The 16328-nt window shown below is 43.9% G+C and overlaps 1 protein-coding gene across 1 annotated transcript in view; it reads left to right on the top strand.

Moving 5' to 3' along the window:
* csmd2 (CUB and Sushi multiple domains 2) overlaps positions 1–16328 on the top strand; it is a 1856113-nt gene that overhangs the window by 146168 nt on the left and 1693617 nt on the right. The window lies entirely within an intron of this gene.

Raw genomic sequence — 16328 nt, forward strand, 5'->3', positions numbered from 1 at the left:
AAAGCTGAGCAAGTATTGGAGATTAGTTATGTTTATAGCATTCTGCTCATTTTTCTTGGAGGAGAAAAGTCAGAATAAAAATGATGGAAGTCTGAAAGAGTGGCAATCTGCAGTAGTATTTTACTGCACACAACATAAACCCTTCCAGCATTCCATTTGAGTCTTCCCTTTGAGAAATTTTGATTTTCTCCTCCTTTGGCTCAGTGTCTATCTTTTTCCCCCTTATACTCATGTGAACCACTTTGGGATGTTTTTCTACATAAAGGCTCTGTAGAAATCATGCTTCATGAATGCAAATCATTGTGTGGATCTGAACCAACATGAAAATAGAGTAAAATGCAGAAATCTCCATTCTAATTTATGTCCAGTCAACTAATTCCACAAGAGCTAAGGGTAACTAACACATGAGGAGCTTTCGCTTAAGTTACTCTTTTCGGAAGTAGGGTGAGGACCAACTTTGTAACACACTCACTGAGTCCTTTTCACCAGATTCTAAGGCTAGAATTTTATGTTGGGCATGTGGGTGCATGCCGGAGCATAATATGATGCGGAATGACGTTGGGCATGCGTCCCGAGGTCACCGCACACCCTCGCGTTATTTCGCAAGGCAGGCGCTGAATGAACACGGAGACATGCCCGCCATTAATTAATGAGCCAGTTAAGGCCCTTGAGACACCAATTGTCTCGGAGTTTATGTAGCCCGTGTGATTTTCAGGGCGTCACACGGGCGCAACGGGCAGGCGGATAGGCCACATTTTCAAAAACCTCATCCACGGGCGGGATAAGAGGGATGAGTGGGCTCACTAATGTGAGTTGTTTGTACTTTAGCTTATAAGTTGCTGCTGCTTGCTTGTGTGAACAGGATATCTTCATTTCACTTCAGAGCTGCTTTGACAGAAATAAGTGGCTTCAGTTCAGGACTTTGGAGGAGTCATACCACTTGGGTCCTTCCAGGTATCAGCCAGCCTTCCCTTATCCTGGGATTGGGGATTGTGGCCTCCGCTAAAGGCACTTCCTCTGAGGAGGAAGAGAGGGCCAGAAGGAGAAGGAGGCAGGTGTCCTTATTCAGCCTCCAGGGGAGTGACCTGTGGGAGGACAGGCGCAGGCACAAGGGGCGCAGGGCCAACAGGAAGTCCAAAGCAGAAGGGGCCGCAGAAGACGTCTGCTGGCAGGGTTTACAGGCGGTGATGCGGTTACCTCAATATGCCTGAGGTGCAATGCCAAAGGAGGCTCCATCTTTCAAGGGAGATAGTGACCTCCATCTGTCAGATGATCAGCCCTGAGATCAGCTCCGACTGTGTGGGCGGACACCCTATGCCAGTGGCTCTGAAGGTCACAGTGGTCTATGCCTCCAGCCCTTTCCAGGGGTCGGTGGGTGATCTTTGTGGAGTGTCCCAATCAGCTGTCCACAGTTGTGTCAAGCTGGTGACAGACGCTCTGTTCAGATATGCATTGACTTTCATTCACTATCACACAGACAAGGCCAGCCAGGCAGAGTGAGCCAGAGGCTTTGCAGCGATTGCGGGGTTCCACCACACCCAGGGTGCACACATGTGGCCCTCAAGGCGCTAGCCCGGTGCCTTTGTCAACATGAAGGGCTTCCGTTCCATGAACATGCAGATAGTATGTGACCATAGGATGCAGATTCTGCAAGTCTGTGCAAGGTACCCAGGCAGCTCCTATGACGCTGACATCCTGAGACACTCGCCGGTGCCGAGGCTCTTCAGTGCTCCAGCCCAACTGGATGGGTGGTTGCTGGATGACAAGGGCTATCCCCTCAAAAGGTGGCTCCTGATGCTTCTCTGCCATCCAAGAACAGAGGCCGAGCAGCGGTACAATAGGAGCCACGGCTCCACAAGGGCGGTGGTAAAGAGAGCCATAGGTCTTCTCAAAATGTGCTTTCAATGCCTGGACTGCTCAGGGGGCGCACTGCAATACCCCCCAGATCATGTGTCACTGATAGTGGTTGCATGCTGCCCTCTCCCCAATCTGGCACTGGAAAGGGGGGACGCAGTGGAGGAAGAAAATGTTGACGCAGCTGCTCTGGCAACAGATGATGAGTCCAGTAATGAGTCCGAGGATGAGCAAGGTTGGGAGAACGCTGAGGGGATAGACACTGACCTGAGCAACCTCCAGGGAGGCAGGGACACCCGGGAGGCTTTGATCCAATGCTCTATCAGCTAGCCTACCAAATAAGAACTACCACCAAATGCCAGGGCTGCAGGCTCCATACTCGATACCTGACAGGAACATTTGCTTGGTGAACCACATGCACTATGTGCCATTTCAATAAAGTTCAATAACTAACAAGTCACTCATATCATCATGGGTTACCCTGCACCTGCAGAACTAATGAAGCACCCAGAGACTTGTTGAACAGAAACATATTTAATGTTGTAGTGCCTGGCATACATAATAAAAATTAATTTGATAGGTGTTATCCAACACACCAAATAACATTTAACATAAAAGTGGGGGGAAAAATATTACCAGTGATAAGCCCGTGTTGCGCTTAAGGTGCTTTAAGTTTTCACTTGCGGATGCTACGTCTAGGTGCTCCCTCTTCACTGGCACCGGCATTGGAGTCAGCCTGCTGACTCTGCTGTCCTGTTGGCCTTGATGATGTTGGCAGGCGTCCTCTGGCCCGTGGAGCCTGTGCTGGCTCCGCCTGGTAGGGAGTGGCCAGTGCCACAGCTGGCATCTCCCCAGTCACCGTAGCCTCATCAGATGCCACGGTCACTGGCAGAGGGGCGGAGGAGCCATTGCCATCATCCGGAGCACCCTGAGAGCAGAGACAACAAGCAGCTCATGCACCAACATGAGGTTGCTTTGGACCTCCCTGCTCACAATTGATGAATGGGCACCTAGCTGGGATACTGGGTGCCCAATCCATCTCCCCACTGACAGTGACTCCCTGAAGTCATTGCTGGTGTGAGAGCTTGCAGGTCCGAGCGCATCCCCAGGAATCCCTGATTCAGCCCCTGGAGGAGTATCTCCATGAGACTCGCCACTCTCTCCACGGAGGAGGCATTGTGCTCAGCCATGAGGGTCATTGCATTGCTCATGTTGCGCAAGGACTCCTCCACAACAGAGACAATGACACACATTCCCTCATGTATCTCTGCCAGATCCTCCCACACAGCCTGCTAGACTTCCAACATCTGCTGGCTCACGGACGACTTCAGAGGCACATCATCAGCCACCGACTGAGCATGTTCCTGGTCCCCAGCAATCCTCCGACTGCCAGCGCCCTGGGCACTCTTTACCTTGGCCTGCACATCTAGCGAGTGTGAAGTGCCCTCATCAATGTGCACCGAGATACTAGTTGCCGATGTAATGCCCACCGAGGTGCTGGTATCTGCGCTGGTGCCTGCTTGGCCGAGAGGGCGTGATGCAGGTGCGTTTCCATGGTTGCTGTCCTTTGGGGTGAGTGGTGGGCCTTCAGGCTCCTCACCCCGATGGGCTGCTGATGAGCCTGAAAGGAAGAACAAGGCTATGTCATTAGTTGAAGTCATTACACTGTTACTGTGCATGCCTGGCTCCCGGATCAGGGTGTCCTCGTCTTTCCATTATCAATGGGGATTCCATATTCGAGGCTCACGTCAATATAGAGACTACAGCGGAATGGTTGCTATTTCAGATATTCCGACCTCAGTGCACAGCACTCTCTCCTCTCTCAGATCACCCCAACCACACCGCTGCCAGTTGACCTAGGGCATGGCGCCTCTCCAGCTCCAGGGCCTCCTGCTTATATCGAGTTAGGATGAGTAGGCGAGGTGGTCCTCATCCAGTCCGCAACCTCTCGGCATTATTATCGGATGTCTTCCCCTGAAAGGACAGAGGAGCATTGATTAGTCCACCCTGTACCTGGATTGCCGTTGCAGCCTGGCCAACCCCACCTGAGGACCACCTCACAGGGCTCAGCCGATTCATGACCCTGGAGCCGTAAGACATTAATTCCAAGCAGCTAAGGCTCACCCTCTTCCCCTGGTGCTGCCTCATTGACATTTGCCACTCACACTCTAAGACCTCTGAGGTCCAAAGTTGTGGTTGGTGGGGGGTGGGGGGGCCTAGCTCCTAACTGCTGTGCTAAGTGACCCATGCCAACACAATACTCACCCTTCCTGATTGCAGGAGATCATTGAACCACTTACGGCACTGCACCCATGTGCGCCTCACCACATCATGGGAGCTCACCCCGGATGCCACCTCTTCCCAGGTATTTTTGGTAAGGTGGGGGAGCCTCCTCCTCCTGTCTCTGGGGACAAGGATCTCTCTGCGTGTTGCCACCTCCTCCAGGAGGGCAGCGAGACACTCGTCCAAAAAACGCGGGGCCGACTGCCTCAATGACCTGCCCTCCCGCCTGCCGTGTTCACGAGCTCCATGACGGGATGCGTGTGCTTCACTGACAGCCTTTGCATGGCTGCCGCGGCTACTTTTGAATCAGCTGTTGGGTTGCCATTGGACCCGGCGGACATTGAGCTCCCGCCCCACCCCACCCCTCCCCGGCCACTCCTCACTGTTGCCATTGTTACATCTTACACTGGGTGGGCCTTAATTGCGGTGCGGAGCCATTTGCGGGCGGCTTCCCAACCACCCCCGCCCGCTCCCACCGAGCCCGCATGCCGAACATAAAATTCCGGCCTTGGTGTCTTATTTACACACACATCTTTAAATATTTCTTGTGTAACCAGGATTAGTTGGATTATATTCATGTTTTAATGAAGTTCAACTTGGCAAAGGCCTAAAAATTGTGCTTCATAACACTGCTGGGAAATGGCGGCCGATCTCCTTCTGGCATGGTTTGGAAGGGCGCCAGCAGAAGTGTGCTATATACGTGCTGGAAGAATGCAGAGTGTGCAAATCATAACGTCACTCGGTGTTAAATGCTGATTTGGTGCCTGACCTGCCATTTTTGATCTCACACTAGATCCTGTCAACACTCCCTCTTAAAGACTCGCGTTTGAACAGGAGTTCAGGTCCATGAGGAAGACCCCACCCCACTCACTTTATTAAAGACACCACAAGGAGCCTTTTTTTTTCTGCTACAGAGTTAGTGGAAGTACTGTGCTGTTGGAGGAGTTCTGAGAAGTTGTTGGAGACCTTGCATTTGGACTTCCGATGGGTCCTTCAGCACATCTTTCAGGGTACTTCCGGGGTATGACCATTAAGAGACTGGAGGACCTGGGCCATAGTGTTTTGTGATTCCAGTATAAAAAACCTTTTTCTTTATCTCAAGCTATAAACTTCAAATTCAAATTAACTTCATTCGCAAAACTAAATTTCCTGTTAGCCAATAGCTTCTATTTTACAGATGTGCATAATGCAATTAACAGCAAATTTGCTGAATTGCTCTACAGACTGGAGGCAGAAGCATGTAATCAAAACATAAGAATCACAAATTATGACAGAAATACTGACTGAAGGACACACTGTATCACATTTGAAGCTGATGACTTTTGGAAAAACCTAAGTTTTGAAAATTAAGTGATTGATTATGGGGATAATTATGTCAGTATGGTGTGATAACCAGCTACTTTTTAAATGTTTAGCTCTTGGTAGTTGTAATATTAGTGTCTTAGAATCCAAGGATGCAATTGCGTATTGATTGGAAGACGGCAAATCTAATCTTCCCCTAGAGTCACCACCAGTCATGTTGAAAGAGTTTTCACTTGCCCAGTCCCAGCAGTATGAAGCACCAGGCAAACTTGAATAACTCACACGTCAGTCAGAAAACATTAATTTGTATGACTAAAAGAAAAATTGCCAGAATACGATACATTACATCCATCACCACCTTAAAGACACAGAATACGGATGGCCAAACTAATATTATAAAAAAATGTTTTAATGAACTAATTGAAGTTGGACACCACTGACCTATGCTTTGGACAGCTGAGGAAAGTCAATTCATCATCCGTATGATTTACCTGAAATGTTGAGCCTGCTAGCTTTAACCTAATGAAGGCATCATGTTAGCTGCAGCAGTGGAAATCTTCTTTGTAACTATTATGCATACTGTTAAGCAGTAATCAGGATGAATGGGTTTTGCAAAAATGTAGGATTCGACCCAAGAGTGTGAACTGTTCCCCTGGGTGCTGTGGAAACACCTGCCTTGCGTAGTAAGTTATGATTGACAGATTTTAAATTCTGAAATTAGTGAGACTTGCAGAATAATTTCCACAAGCTTGTGTGTTCAGGTACATGAATTGCGAAACTAGCCATAAGGGATTAATGCAAAATAACCAAAATGCCAATTAAACCACTAAAATAAGTAGAACTGTCATTTTTCATGCAATAAATGTGTGTGCTATAAGACACATTTGAAGCAAAGTTTAATATCTCCTGTTCTGTTTGACTAATGATCTGTCATAAATCTTCCATGTCATTTACCAGATATGAAATAGAATGATTTATTTAACTACAGGGATTGATTATCATCCACAATCCAATCTGATTATGTCATATAGTTGATTCAGGGGACAGTAACAAATATAATCCAAATGAAATGCAGCCTATCCATCAGCTATTTTTATGATTTACCTGGAAAAAGCAGTCGATGTTCTACGTGCTTATTTAATAAAAAGTGATGTCATGGACCTCAAAACATTGCTGAAAGTGAGGGCCCAGTTAAACAATCTTTTGTTCAATCTTCAATATTTTTTATAAATACTAAATTCAAATATTGAATTAAAAACAAAATATATTTTAAAGCCCAATGATCTTTCTCCTGTGTGTGCTCCTCGGAGTATTCTGAAGAGTAGTCTTCAGGCCCTGGAGGTTCTGAGACAATTCCTGGATGGTTGGCAACCATGCTCCCTCACTATCTAAATTAACCAAAAGTCTGCTTCTGTGCCCAATAGAATTTTGTTTTTTAAATCTCCAAAGTGGCAATAATTTAAAATTCAATTTGAGAATTTAAAATTGGAGATAACTTGACTAACTTCCAAATTTTGCAAGATTGATAGTGACCTTTTGGATGAGACTTTAAACAGAGGCCAAGTCTGCCCTCTCAGGTGGGCTGAAAAGATCCAATGGTACTATTTTGAAGTAGAGTAATTCTCCTTGGCAACACCTAAAAAGAGATGACCGGGTCATAATCTTCTTGCTGTGTCTGAGTTAGCTGTTGCATTTACTTACAGCAGTGACTCTAAAACATTATTGGAATTTTTTAAGAGATGCAATGTAAATGCAAGTTTGTCCATTCATTCTGTATGGAGTACAGTGTAATTCCAGGGCCCAATTTTTTTTTTTATTGTTGGGGAAATTGAATTCATTTGTCTGAATAGAAACTAGATCAAAATGCACAGTAATGAGAAATAGTTTTTAATTTGTACCACAAGATGTTTACAGTTATTTTTTGCCCCTTTTTTCATGGTTATAAAGCTATGCTTTATAAAAAATGGTTATGTATTTACGGGCTGAAAATCACTTACTAAGTTCTTAAAACAGCAAGCTGTTAAGATGGCCACCAAGAGTCAGGTGACTTTTGAGATTCAGCATTACCTCAAGCCTTCAGAAAGTTCTTAATTAAACTACACTGGGTGAAATACCCTCCCTTCTATGGACATGCTGAGACATGCTGGATTTTAAAAACTATTACTTAATCTATCTTCCAACTTTGTCAGCTGTGGAATTCACACCTTCTGTTATCTTTGGACTGATCAAAACACAAAATCCATGGACTACCAGGCTCACTGACTCTGAATTTGAAACTTAACAAAGAGTGCTGTAGAGAAGCCAGTTCATGCCAGGAGGTGTGATGAGCTACCATCCATTCCCCATTGTGTAACAATGGCTTCTAACTTCCAATCATTTATGTGAACATTGGAAGTATTGATTAGGTGGTCACCTGATCAAAACTGAATTCAGATAACCAATATTTCTTACTCTAGGGAGAAACAAGCCAGTCTGGAAACACAGAGCACAGAAGATCCTTGTGAGGGTCTCTCTCTCTCTCTCTCTCTCTCTGTCCACTTATTTTTACAAGCTCAACCCCTGTCTGCTGTTTTTGACTATCATCCTCCACAGGCAGAGATATTTTTTAAGGAACTTTATATCCAGCAGCTGTTGTCTCCAGAAGAACAGATGAATCATCTGTCTACATCTTTAAGCCATCTTGACACCCAGACTGACCACTGAGCCCAGCCTGGACCCACCCAAATCATCAACCTATGAGAACTGTATCACTTTAATCTTAATTGGATTTTAAAAACTATTACTTAATCTATCTTCCAACTTTGTAGTGTGTGTGTGCGTGCGTACGCGAAAGTTGGAGCATTTTTATTACTTTACTTAGACCGGGTGAAGTATAATAAAAATAATCCTCTTTTCCTTTTGAAAGAAAATTAAGGAAACATGACTGTTTGACTGTGTCTTTTACAGTCACAGCATGTAAACAGTAAACACTCACTGAATTGGTGAGCATATCCTTTTAAAAAACCTGTTGAGGATTGGGAAAAGGGGGAGCCATTCAATCCCTCCTCATTTGATCGTAACACCAGTTAGATCCTCATTCTTACATTGAGTATGTAAGTTGTTCTGATATTCTTGTTTAGCAGTCAGGAAATGCTAGATCGAGGCCAGAGGGTCTTGATTTCCTTCCCCAGTGCTTCAGGTAGATGTTAAAAGCCTTGGAGCATGACTTCAATGATTGAGGGGTTATCCTGAGATCCTGGCCAATATTGGCCCTCAAACAGCATCAAAAACTATCACCTTTGTGGAAAATTGCTGTGCACAAAATGGCTGCAAGTTTGACTACAGAACAGTCATTGCATTTCAAGCTAATTTATTGTATGTACTGCACTTTCCTGTGAAAATACAGGAGGGGCAACAGTTGTCTTCTCACTGCCTCCCTTCCCATTGTCCAGGACCCCAAACATGCCTTCCAGGTGAAATAGTGATTACTTATTCTTGTACTCATTAGCTGTAGCTCACAATGCTGTCTCCTTTATATTGGGATTTCAGACACCGATTAAATAATCACTTCTGCTTTCATTCACAAGCATGTCCCTGAGCTTCCAGTCACTTGTTATTTTAATTCTCTTTCCCACATTGACTTCTTTGTCCTTTGCCTCCTATACTGTTCTAATGAAGCTCAACAGAAGCTCGAGGAACAGCACCTCAATTTTCCATGATGTAGTTCACAGTCTTCTGGACTCAGCACTGAGTTTAACAATTTCAGGCCATAACCACTGTTCCCATTTTTTTTGGACATCAGCTGTTGGTAATGATTCTGCTGTTGCCATTTACAGTTTCTGTGAACCCAACTTTTGATTCTTTGATTGTCCTATTGTTCTCTTTACCTTGCACATCATTCCTTTTGTCATTTTATCTCTCCTGACTTCCACCCTATCACAGATCGTACCTTTTGTTATTCCTTCCGCTCCCCACTTTCCCTGCCTTTGTACATAATTGAAACCAATTATATTGCTAGTATTTTCCAAATCTGATGAAACTGTTACTTCCTCCACAGATGCTGCCTCATTTGTTGAATATTTCCAATGTTTTACAGTTATATTTCAGTTTCATCTTCTGAGCTATTTTATCATTGTAGTTAAAGTGTTTTTGGAGCATTTTGACTGAAGCGCTACATAAATGCACTTCCGTTGAAGAGGAAAATAGTTAACAATTTACTCATTTCCAATCTGTTTGAGGTGTAACTTCAAGGGAAGGAGTAACTGATTAGCTTCTCCACAAGGTCAATCTATTGCCACTAAAGCATATTATCAACCATAATTAAACTCCAGACATCTGTAATCTACTAAATTGAGTGGTTAGAATGTTCTAAAGCTCAGTGACTGGTGCTAGTTTGGATCTTTGCTAGCATTCTTGCCTCTATAGGTCAGGCTGCTGTAAGTTCAGTCCTACTTTAGGATGTTAGTATATCATCCAGGCTGATGCGTACAGCTGAATTTTTTTACCACAAAAGTGTGAAACGGGAGTCTGTTTTCTGGATCAGAAATGTGCCTCTGGTGGAAAATTGATTAAAGGTCAGATTTTCACAGACATGAGCCCTGAATTGATGTAGAAACAGGTTTCCTGTCCATTTGCAGCAGTTTGGGCATGATTGGAGATGGATCAGATGAAGTGTGAAACTCTTTCAGCCACTCCTCAGCAGCCATTGCCGAAACTATGGTGACCCAAAAGGGAGAGATCTGCGGACAGTGCCATGCCTTCCACTTCGCCAGAGGGCAACAGGATGTCACAGGAGAGCTGGAGACCTGGTACACAGGGGAGGGCTACCTGGATCTAATAATGGAGACTCTGAGGGAGAGGAAGCTTGTCCTCTTCCCGGAGAATGACAGAAGGAGGACTATCTCGTCAAGCCGCAGGGGCACCTCTCCTTTTAGCATCACCTCTCTCCATCTCCAAGTCCTCCTCCTCTCTTACCTGCGGCACCTACTCCTCCCCCAATGAGCTGTCTCCATCCAGGATCTCCCTATCCTCAAGGTCCACACATCTCTGGAGAGCCATGTTATGGAAAGTACAACAGACCACCACGATGATGGAGCTCCTCACAGGAGGGCATTGGAGGCTACCACCCAACTGGTCCAGGCATGGGAAGTGCATTATCAGAAGCCCAGTGGCTTGCTCAGTGGTAGTCCTGCTGAGCAAATGGGTTTGGTTGTATCATCTCTGTCTTGGGCTCCTGTAGTGGGGTGAGTAGCCACCTCTACAAGGGACTTCCCTTGTCCTCTTGGATGAATCCATGCACTTTGAGTTTGGTGTGAAGGTCTGAGGCAGCTTGAACTGACAGAGGATCATGGAGTCAAGCTGGTTTCCAGGAAGGCGAGCACACACACATGATGGAAGCACTTGTTGGGGCTGCAGATCAGTTTGAGGGAGTAGACGGCCTTCCTGTTGATGGCAAGTCACTGGGTGACTTGATGGTGCAATCAGTGATGCCCTGCACCTGGGAATCCAGCAATGGAGACGAAGCCCACTGTCTTTTGAGTCTCCAAATCAATGCCTGTACTGAAATTAATTTGCTGTACAGCTCTGGCAAAGAGCGCATCAGTAATCAGCGAGATGCAATGGTGTACAGCCACTGTGAACTAAAGCTGATCCTTGGAAGGAGCCAGAATTGAAGAAGTTCAAGGCCATAGTGACTTGGACACTCACTGGGAGGGCATGGCAACCAGGCGTTGCAAGGTCTTCGGCAACGAGGGCACAGATGTCTGTGACCATCTGCCTTGAGAGTTGCAATCTCCTGCATCACTGGTTCCCCATTATCTCTGGTAGCGCCATCTTTGGCAGTTGATCCTGTGTTGAAGGTTTTGCCTCTATTGCCTTTCTGCCCTTCTTTTTTTCTCCTGTGCCTTCCTGATGCTGAGATTATGCCCTTCTTGCAAATGTTCCTGCCCCACATTGCCACTGGGCCCAAAATCTGACAGTCGTACTCCCATTGCCAACTGGGGCTTTCCTTCTAGGCAGGTGGACACCCAATTATCCTTGGTAGCCTTGCCCCCTGCTTTTGTCCAAGCGATGCTTGGAGAGTGCCAACCCTATTCATAGCCCAGGCCATGTGTCTATTTTTCCACTATTCACTCCCTTACCAAGTGCCCAGGGCCTCTTTGCCCTACTGAACACTTACCAGGCCAGGGTGAAGCCCTGGAGCAGTCATGATCGACTCCCCGCTCTTTACCTGCCTGAGTTCGGATTTCTGAATGTATGGGTAACATAATCATTATGGTTTTATTTAGTGTGCAATGTACCTTTAAGAATAATACTTGCTAGGCAAGATCACATGGTATCTAGTAACCAGTAGGAGAGTACTGTGGGCTACCTCAACAGTCAGTGTAGAGATGGAGTTAGAGTTGAAAGCATATATGTAGTTGCTGCTGAGTATATTGTAAGTAAACTTAATGTTTCCACCCAAGGAGTGTCTACTGATCAGCTCTAGCATTAGTAGTACAACTCACCCTACAATAGGTAACCTATCTGGTCCTTTATAAATTAGAATTTCTAAGCTCTTAAGTTTTTTTTTTCAAGTTGAATCTTTTCTCAGTGGGGAGGAGTTTGGGGATCCTCCCCTTGTTCTGGTGATTATTACCAGTTCAGGGATTGAGCCTTGAAATTGATGTGCCATCTGAGGCTGGTATTTTCAAACACGCCCACTCACGCCGCCGCCCCCCCCCCCCCCCCCCCCTGACTCCGCTCCCTTTCTTGTCTTGGGGCTGCCCTGAAAATTCAGTCTTTAATTGTTGCACTGCAGCAGCACTTGATTTCTATTTTTTCAGATGAAGCATTAAACTGAGCTTTTGTCAAGTGGATGTAAAAGATCCTGTGGCATTATTTGAAGAGCAAAAGGAGGTTTTCAGATCAATAATTGTCCTTCAGCCAATATCACTAAAAGAGATTATCTGATCTGTATCTCACTGGTGTTCGTGGGACCTGGCATGTCAAATTGGTTGCTGCATTTCCTACATCACAACAGTGAATACACTTCAAAGGTATTTCATTGGTTGTAATGCACTTTGAGATGTCCTGAGGTCAGGAAGGTGCTACATAGATGGAAGCAGTTCCTTTCTTCTTGCCTGCCTCCAAATATAGCAATGGGAAAAAAGATATGGAGGAGTACTGAGCACAACTTTCATCACTACATTTAAAAGACCAATAGCATTCTACTCCAAGTTCTGAAAGCAGGTTTTTTTTTTACTTTATTGTAGAAGTGAGGAGTAATGAGCTATCTTGACATGACCAAGCTATCCCTTCATAATGGTGATAATCAGGAGCTGAGGAATCTCTAGTAACAGAGTTTATAGAGCCAGTATGCCCCTGATCTTTACCTGCCAGAATTTGTGGGAATCTCGAGGTGAAAAGTTCCCTGACATTTTATTTGCTTTGAATTTACATTGGTGCGCCCACTTCAGGTGCAGGCACCAGAGAAGACATTTAGGAAGTGAGAATACTGTCCTATTGATAAGCAAAATGGGAGTATAGGATTGCTGCCTATTATTCCTTCCTTTTACAACCACTTTTTGGGTGCTACTTGGGAACAAGGTAGATGAAAATTAGATCTCATGTCCTTGCTTTTTCTCGGCCATGCTTGGTTATGACGATCAAATATAATATCCATGATAAAACAACTGGATATTCCACTGGATCTTCCTCCTTCTACAAAGGCACATGTAACAATGGAGAAAGCTTTGTATGGTTATCCAACTGGATATGCATGTTTGAATAATGACTCTCTGATTTTGGATGCAGCATTATTTAACCTTTAGCCCTTAAAATTTCACAAGTAAATGAACTATATTTTCACTTTTTTAACAAAAAAAAATCATGGCAGTTAGATAAAATGTTATAATTTGTGTTATGTTTTGTACACTATGCACTGAGATATTGCATTTGTATCAGGTATATCTTGCATTCTGTATGCTTCATTATGATTAATGGGGTGACTCTCTTCATACCGATAAAGTGAACTTGAATAAACCCCTAAAACTCAATTTGCTTTGTGTAGCTATGCCTAAAAAATCAAAGATGTGTTGCTTTGATATGTTCAAGGTGTCTTTTTTTTATGTATTGTGGAGATGATAACGAAATACATGCATGAAGGGCAAGGACATTTTTGGATGATTTGGAAACTGTCCAAATTAATAACTCTCAATATATCATCTGGCAAGAAATTGAGAAAGCAGGTTAGATTTTTTATGTTTTTTTTTAATGATTAACAGGGAAGGTGTTCTGGCTGCCAGCAAATCCACAATATCTGAATTAATAGCCCTTACAGAGCATTGTCCATCTAAAATTTAAGTACACTTTGCTGTTTTGGAAATTCTTCATAAGAAGCAAATGAGCACAGTTTCAAAAGCATAATAATGTTATCCATTTTGCATGTAAAGCAGGCATTATATATTGAATTATTTTCTAACATCGGAGAGATTGAGAACTACAACTGACACAATTTCACCACAAATCCAAGAGCTTTATTGGCAAAATCATAAACTTGAAAAAAAAATAGCATTATGGCTATCCCCAAGTTAATCAGACTAGGTTGACTGCAAATTGATTGGAACCCATCAGCTTCCAGTGGGACTTCTCCTGTTGATGATCTTGTCCTGAGCCATCTCTATGAGGGCTTTCAGCCTGATTTTATACTTTGGCTGCATGGCAGCTGCTCTTGTGCTCAATCACTCTGAGCCACTCGATTGGGGGTCTCTGGTTTCTAAAGCGTGTGTGGTAACATGTTGTGAAAATTATCAGGTCATTTTGTGCAGCAAATTTAAGGAAATCTTAAAACATAATTTTCTTATAATTTTCCTCGCTGAAGAAACAGAGCTTAGACAGGCATAGGACTATATGAACACACCTTATAGTCACAGCCCAATGCTTTGTGACAAGAATTCACTCATCCTACAAGGGTTATGATTTTATGAGATAACCATGTATAGAAATGGACAGAGGTTTTCAAAATCATATGGGCCTCTGTCAGAATTTTAAGTACACAGAAGAAACAATACTAATTTGCTGTATGCTAACCTTATGCTGAGAAATCTCCTGACATCAGCATTAAACAGTCATTTGCTTCATCAGCCAAAGAAACTGAAGAAAGCATCTTCTATATTGTGCATAAGGCCTGTAGCTGAATGTATAATACACTATTGAAGTTATTGATGACTGCAGATCCTGTACTTCAGGCTAGAAACATAATTAACTATTCTGTCATAAGCAGTGGATGGAACAGCTGTCCGGGTATCTAGAAAGCTTTTTGATTTTGGCACCTTGTCACTGATGCTCCACATTTGGGAAGTATTCCATGTCCATTAAAATAATAGTCTTGCAATGACTGTGGTATGAGACACATGCCAAACTGAAGGAGACAATTGAACAGCCTTTTTTTTAGAGCAATCGTTCAATATTTCTAGGTACAGCAAGCTGTCCTTCTGATGTACAAAATAAAGCTCATCTTAAAATTACTCCTAGAGTGCTGACCTTAGCATTTAGGTAGCACTCGTCATGTAGGTAGATTATTGAATGCTTTTCAAGGGGAGAGGTAGGAAATATTTTAGTTGGTATTCAGAAGATTTATTCTCAGATTTTAATGGGTAGAAAGTGAGAGAACAAGATCTGGAGTAGCATTTGAAAACAACATCCATAAGTTGGCATATTGTGATTGATAGATCTTGCAAGAAACAAGTCATAATCCAGCGGTTTACCATTCCAAAGGAATGGAGGCTGTTAGATGCAACTTGGTACTCGAGAAACCTTCCCAGGACAGAGGTGAGGAGTTGTCTGGTTTTGCACAATTGGGGGCTCATACCACAAGCTTCTGGATAGGCTGAAGCTTAAGAGAAAGAGATGGGAAAATTGGCAAAATAACTTTTTAAGAAACACATTCACATGGCAAAGAAGGAATAGATGAAGTGTTTAATAAGAGTTTTATTCAAATGGAGCCATAAAGAGTCAATATTCCAAAGGTGGCTTAAAGCTTAACTCAAGAGTTAAATAGAACATCAAGGTTGCATACCAAGGTTCAGTATGATTAGACAAGAAGAGAGGTTGGTGTGAGTCACAGCCAGGGGCATGTAGATCTTGCCAGGGGCTGAATAACATAGTATCAGCATTGTCATGTAGAGTCACAATAAACTTCAACATATTCAGAACTCGAATGTCAAATTGGCAGGCAAATAGCACAGCAACAGCCCTCCAGGCGATACTGTTAATGGAGATGTTCTGTTGGGAATCGCCCATATATTGATGAAAAGTGACTACATGTTTGCAGTTAATATTGACTGTTAGCATGGAGATGATACATAGCAGGAGACTGAAAACAAAGCACTAGGGCATGGGAGAGATATCTGGATATAGAAGTGAAAGCCTTCAAGGAGATGTAGTGGCTTTTTACAAGCATAGTAATGGAACCATAAGAAAGTAAGATCTTGAAGATGCCCAACAGAGAAGTGGTAACCATCTCATTAGTGACAGTGAGGATCTCTGTGTTGTAGACTGATTAGAAAGTGGATTGGATAGATTGGAGAAACTTGAACAAGGAGTGTTATATGACAGAGAGAAATATATAGTTGGCTTCCCACTATACTTTCAAGGAACTTGGAGAGAAATGTCAGATTACGAAGGAGTTTGAGAAAATTTTGGGGACGAATCTTAGACTGTGAAAATGAGGCTTTTAAAAAGATGGGCCAGGATTTAATGGCCCTGCAGCAGTGAGCCATTTAAATCTCCATTCAGTTCAGCAGGATCGTAATATCCCGCTGGGCGGGAGGGGCCTTAAAACCTTAAATGGCTCGCCGTATCTGACAGGGGGAGACATGCTGCTGCAGGACCATAAAATCCTGGCCGTGGAAAAGATAGATGAGAAGAGA

Source organism: Cetorhinus maximus, chromosome 21 (assembly GCF_964194155.1).
Source record: "Cetorhinus maximus chromosome 21, sCetMax3.hap1.1, whole genome shotgun sequence".
NCBI lineage: Eukaryota > Metazoa > Chordata > Chondrichthyes > Lamniformes > Cetorhinidae > Cetorhinus > Cetorhinus maximus.